This window comes from Anas acuta, chromosome 2 (assembly GCF_963932015.1).
Source record: "Anas acuta chromosome 2, bAnaAcu1.1, whole genome shotgun sequence".
NCBI lineage: Eukaryota > Metazoa > Chordata > Aves > Anseriformes > Anatidae > Anas > Anas acuta.
The window spans coordinates 72,820,887-72,826,906 of NC_088980.1; the positions used below are offsets into that span (position 1 = coordinate 72,820,887).

Sequence of the window (6,020 nt, forward strand, 5' to 3'; positions counted from 1 at the left end):
CACAAAAGTGGACTTGTTCCCTTCATAACTAGTAATAGTCCTGAAACCATTTTTTCCTTCCTTCTAAGTAAAGGAAGGAAATATGAAACAATGATAAATAGTAATGTCAATGAAATATTGAAAAAACTGTTCTTGAATATTCAGGGGATTGTATTACATTAAGACCATAAGTGAAAATGAAACTGCTAAGACAAAATGAAAACTTGCACTTACAATTTGCTTCATTACTTAATCTAATATTGTTTAAACATGCTTTTAAAATTCATAGCATGCCATAATAAAAGTGACCAAGGTCTGATTTGCTCAGTAACAAAATATGTGAGATTAAATCAGCCAAACCTTATCACAGGAAAGTATGTCTCCTACTGACATGAAAGGGAGCTACACAACTAAAGCTCTTCAAAGGCTTTGAAAATGTACAGCATTGTAATAGTCCTTAAAAAGATCATGAATTTTTGTGTCATCTGATGAGTCCTTTATAAATGTGTGCCTTTATTCCACCTTTCCACATTACACTTTCACCTGTTCAATGATATCATGCACAGTGTCACACTACTCAAGCAGTAATGTCTTTAGTTCTGTCTCACTGACATCAATCATACTCTTGCTTTTTTTTGTTTTTAGGACAGCACATAAAAACCTGGCTTTGTTCCCCATAAGAGCTTTTTTCACTTTTATGTTAATATGATAAAAGAAAATACAGAAGCAAAGCAAAGCAAAATTATTCAACAGTTAAGTGTGTTGAAAAAAATCATGACATTCAATGACTTTGAAAACTGCTTTCATCATCCCCACATTTAAAATATCCTTCTTCTGTAACTCAGTAGTAAGTACCTGACACAGTGCACACTGCAGTTAATCCAGGTGTAGTTCCAATGAAATACACTCGTGATTTATGTTAACTTTCTTGGGTTATGAGTAGGTGTATGACTGAATATGTTGCCTTCATGCGTATGTTTGAAGATAGGACAGACATAACCATTTAGACTACCCTTCTGAATGACACAGAAGTGCACTCTCAAATAGTGTAACATAGTACATAATACAATAATACAATAACAGTGGGAAGAACAAAGTATGTAAAATAAAATAAAAATAATCTGAAAATCAAGGGGGTGGATAATAATAGAACCTAAATGTTCAGGTACCATTTAATGGAAATCACCAACTCTAGTAACCGATTGCTAGATACCATTCTGAACAAACTCTATCAGACTAATGTAGCAATGTGTTTGTTACAGATGATCCATCGTATTCTTATTCCTACTTATGTTTTATACTCCAAGAGTAATACAGGTCACTGAACAGCACTCTGATAGGTGCTGAACAGGCCTATTAAAAAAAAATAAAATTCTCCTAAAGCACTTGTAAATGCTGTCTTAAATGTGTTACAAGCTTTAAAGGAGCACCACACATTAAAGAAAAATGCTTTTATATAAGAGAAAGGGAAAATAGAGGTGAAGCAATTTTATCAATTGTTATTCACCTAAGGCAGCCCAAACATTTGGGAGGTGATGAAAATTAGGAAAATATGAGACTGTACTTACAAGTTGATGAGTAGCTGAGGTTAGAAAGGTGTTCTGTCAAACAGTCTTGCCACTCTGCACTGAAAATACCAGAAGTCTGATGATTCAGCAGCTTTCACTGGAACAGAACAGTTTTGAATATGCTCAGATAATAATGTTTTTCTTTGCATGATACTTAAATAAACAGACAACAGCATTGGATTGTCCTTTGCAATGGGACATGAAGAGATTAAGATATTCATCCTGGCAAATTTATGAAGTCAGCACTTCATGTATGGATTTTTATTTTTAGGCAGCTGTTCAAAGTTAGAATTCTGGTAGAATAATGGAATAATAAAATGTATAACAATGATATTTTAATGGCTTGTACCTAGTATGGGAGTAATTAATGATTTCACGCTAAAATTATGAAAATGAGCTAATCTGAAAATATTTTAGTTTTAAAACAGTGATGAGTTAGTGCTGTAGAGAAATAAGTATTACTTATCATTATATAGAGTAAGTATTACTGCTAAGAAATAATTATTGATTGGGAAAGTATCCATTCAGAACACATGAAAAATAATTATACAACACAAATATATTTCTGATCTTGTACATATAAAGAACTAAATCTGTTTTACATAATACTTTTCTATTTCTTCATTTATATGCAGTAACTACCAACCTTTCTCGAATATGCAATATGTTGATATAATCTCACTAGATATTTTGACTCTTTTCAGGTATCACCACCTAACAAATCTGGGAGATAATGATACTAATAAATGTGAATAACAGTCAACCATTGAAAAGTTAAATACAGACATCAGACCACTAGGAAATATTTTTGTCATTGTTCCCATAAGACCCTGTATGTATTAGAATACCTAATGACAGATACATGGATTCTTAATATAAAAGCACAAAAAAAAATTTAGGTACACCGTAAAAACAAACAAACAATCAAACAAAAAACTTATCTATTTGATCCTATCTTTTTACTTGATCAGCTTTCGTCTCTCTCAATCTATGACAGCACTAGGGTCTATGGAAGGTTATGCTGCATATGGGAGGTTAAAAAAAAAAAAAGTGAGAAAGCGCATCACTTACTGTAGTGTGAATTCTGCCAGCAAAATATAGTTATGTTTTAACTTCATTTACAGAGAAGCTTTGTTAGCTTTCTTAAAATTTACTGTTCACTATAAACTACTTGTGAATCATTCATGCCAACAAACTTAAAAACCACAAGCAAACTCTGTTCCATATCCAGTTGTTTTCTTTTTCCTCACAACATCACATCATCTCACAAGTCAAGAAACCTTCCTTTTTATGACAGAAAAGTCTTCAAATACACCCTGAAGTCCTTGAACAACTGTTTGGGTCAAGGTAATAGCAGGAGTTGAAGAAATGTCTCCACAATTATACCATTCTTACTGCTCCCCATTTGCCTCTCTGTAATATAACTGGTAAACAACTGAGATCTCTAGTCACCCCAGAGGAGCTACAAACAGCAACAGCTAGATTTTACTTAAAACAAGAAAAAAGGACTAAAAATGTTGCACAGTGTAAGCCAATTACAGATGAAATGTCATCTATCCCAGAACTATGCTACTGATTCTTCACTAACATCTGGCAAAATATTTTGCATATGTTTTGCAAACAAACACATAACTCTCTTCCATACAACAGAACAGAATCATTTGTGTTGAGTTTAGCCCTTAAAAGCATTATAAATATCATGGTCCTATCTGTGCTGTTCTCACATGCTTTTCTTCAGAGTTAGGATTTTTCTTTATTGCTAACTTCTCGTTTCACATAGAATCATAGAATCAATGATGGAATGGTTTGGGTTGGAAGGCACCTTAAACTCCATCCAGTTCCAAACCTCCTGCCATGGGCAGGGACACCTCCCACCAGACCAGGTTGCTCAAAGCCCCATCCAGCCTGGCCTTGAACACCTCCAGGGATGGGGCATCCACAGATTCTCTGGGCACCCAGGTACATGTAGAAACATTTGCTAACTTATTCTGGGTCACTTTTACTGCCTTAGCTTTTAACAGTTTTCCTGCAGTCACAGAGAAAGAGGATAGATTAGTTTCAATCATCACATTGGAATAATTGTTCTTTGGCTACAAAAATGACATTGATAGATTTATGAGTTATACTTCAAGTAAGAATGACAGAATTGTTCTTTGTGTAATGATCCTGTTGTGTTTCTTCCTAACGTTAAGGTTCTGGTGATATACTGAGATATGTTCAAGTCTGTTGTTGGTATTTCCATACTAATCCTCAATTGCTATTCATTATTAATTATTCTGTCACTTTTTCTACTTCTGGTTTCAGCCCGTGTTTCTTCTCAGCCACTGAAGTCAAATTTAGTGACACAAAAAATGCAACATTAAGGCATTGTCTTTTCTTCTTTATTTCTGTTGGCCGATTTTCTTAAGATCCCATATTTGCCCATGATTTTTTTGTATTCTATATACTATTTCTTGGCAATCCAAGATCCAACTTTTCTGCTGGGTGTGATTTGTAACCATCTGGTATTAGGCTGGTTGTGATTTGTGAGAAGCTCAACTTCCTTCTGGGCTTGCAAGTGTTCAGTTCAACAGCATAAAAAATAAGTCCAACATGGATGATAAATTCTGATAAGTGACATCATAAAGAAAAGCTGTCAGCACATGAGAAATTAGAGTTTTGTTTAAAAGAGCAAATGGACATCGATGGTCAGCCACCACCTTCTTCTAAATTGATATTCAAAGCCAGGAAGTTTATGGGTAAGATTAGGTAAATGTAAGAATCTAATGACATCCAAATGGGACGATACCCAGATATAAAACAGGATCCTATGGAAGACCTTCTGAACAGTCTTCTGGAACTGAGCAAATATCACAGGCCAACTAAAATGGCATTAGGCTGCTAAATCCCACTCAGCTAAACTGTAATGACTTCAGTCTAGATTTATGTACAGGCAGCTAAAATATGAAAACCTTTCAGTAGCATACATCAGTTAAGATCAGGCCTGAGCACATTAAGAATAGTAAAATAAAATCATTAGAAGATAATCTGTCCTCTTCAGAGGTTGGAATATGGAGTGCTACCAGACGGCATAGAGTGGATTCAGAAATGGCAGTGAAATTCTTGAATGAAAGAACTTCATAAGAAAACATGAGCCACCAGCACATCAAACCTGCTTTTCCAGGTTGATTCTCCCTTAATCACTCAAATTAATAATATGGTCAGCCCTCCAAATTTAGGGTGAGCTGCATTTGTCCCTTAGAGACTATGGCACATAACATGATTAACTTTAATAATCAGAGTTCAAGAAAATACACAAAATGGCTTGATAGGACCATCAAAGACTTTGTCAGTACTTTATCCTCATTTGCTTTAAAGTTATACAACATATTTCTGTTTCCGGAGTTCTTCATCTTACAGGGGATACCTAACTTGGGAGAAGACATCTTAATTACAGAGAACTCATGTTCCATGATGGTTTAATATTATTCAGAAGGTTAACTGAGACTAATAGTACAGGACACTGTCTATTTATTTTTTTTTTCTGCAAAAAACCTACCAGCCTTTCAAGAGAAAAAAATCCTTCAGTTGTATGTCTCACAACCTGTGGTGGTTTTACCCAGCTGGGCAGCTGAGCTCCACCACAACTGATCTCTAATTTCCCCTCCTCAAAGCGAAAGGGGGAGAAAAAGTACAATGAAAAGGGCTCAGGGGGTGAGATAATGTCAGGGAGATCACTCAGCAATTATCATCACAGGCAAAACAGACTCAGCATAGGGAGATTAATACAATTTATTACCTATGGTTAACAAGCTAGAGCAGTGACAAACACACAAACTAAAACAAACAAACAAAAAACAAAAAACAAACAAACAAACACAAAAAACAAAAAAACACTTCCCTCCATCCACCCTATCCTACATCCTCCCCCTGAGCAGTGCAGGGGAAAGGGGAATGGGGACTGTGTTCAGTCCCTAACGCTTTGTCTCCATTCCTTCACTGGCACTCTCTGCCCCTGCTCCACTGAGGGCTCCAGGGCTCCTCCACGGGCTGCAGCGTGGAGATCTGCTCCATGTGGGACCCATGGGCTGCAGGGGGACAGCCTGCTCCACTAGGGGCCTCTCCATGGGCTTCAGAGGAACTTCTGCTCCATGCCTGGAGCACCTCCTGCCCTCCTTCTGCATTGACCTTGGAGGATGCAGGGATAGATCTCACTCCTGTCTCCCAGCTGCAGGTTGTTTTTTTTTTTTTTTGTTTGTTTGTTTGTTTTTTCCTCCCCTTCCTTAAATCTGCTCTCCCAGAGGCCCACCCAGTGTCACTCCCTGGCTTGGCTGTGGCCAGCAGCAGGTCCCTTTGCTCTGATCTGACATGGGATCTGCTTGGGATCTGCTCACAGAGGCCACCCCTGCAGTTCCCCTGCTACCAAAACCTTGCCATGTAAACCCAATACACGACCACACCCAACAAGGAATCCAAGGCAGAGTATAGCAAAAT

General features: G+C 36.9%; 1 protein-coding gene across 3 annotated transcripts in view; it reads right to left on the reverse strand.

The window, feature by feature from the left end:
• CDH18 (cadherin 18) overlaps positions 1 to 1,653 on the reverse strand; it is a 434,225-nt gene extending 432,572 nt beyond the window's left edge. For all 3 annotated transcript variants that reach the window (XM_068670852.1, XM_068670851.1, XM_068670845.1), the window contains exon 1: positions 1,548 to 1,653. The gene's annotated coding sequence lies outside the window, so the exon portion shown is untranslated. The remainder of the gene's footprint in view (positions 1 to 1,547) is intronic.
• Between the last annotated feature and the right edge of the window lie 4,367 nt (positions 1,654 to 6,020).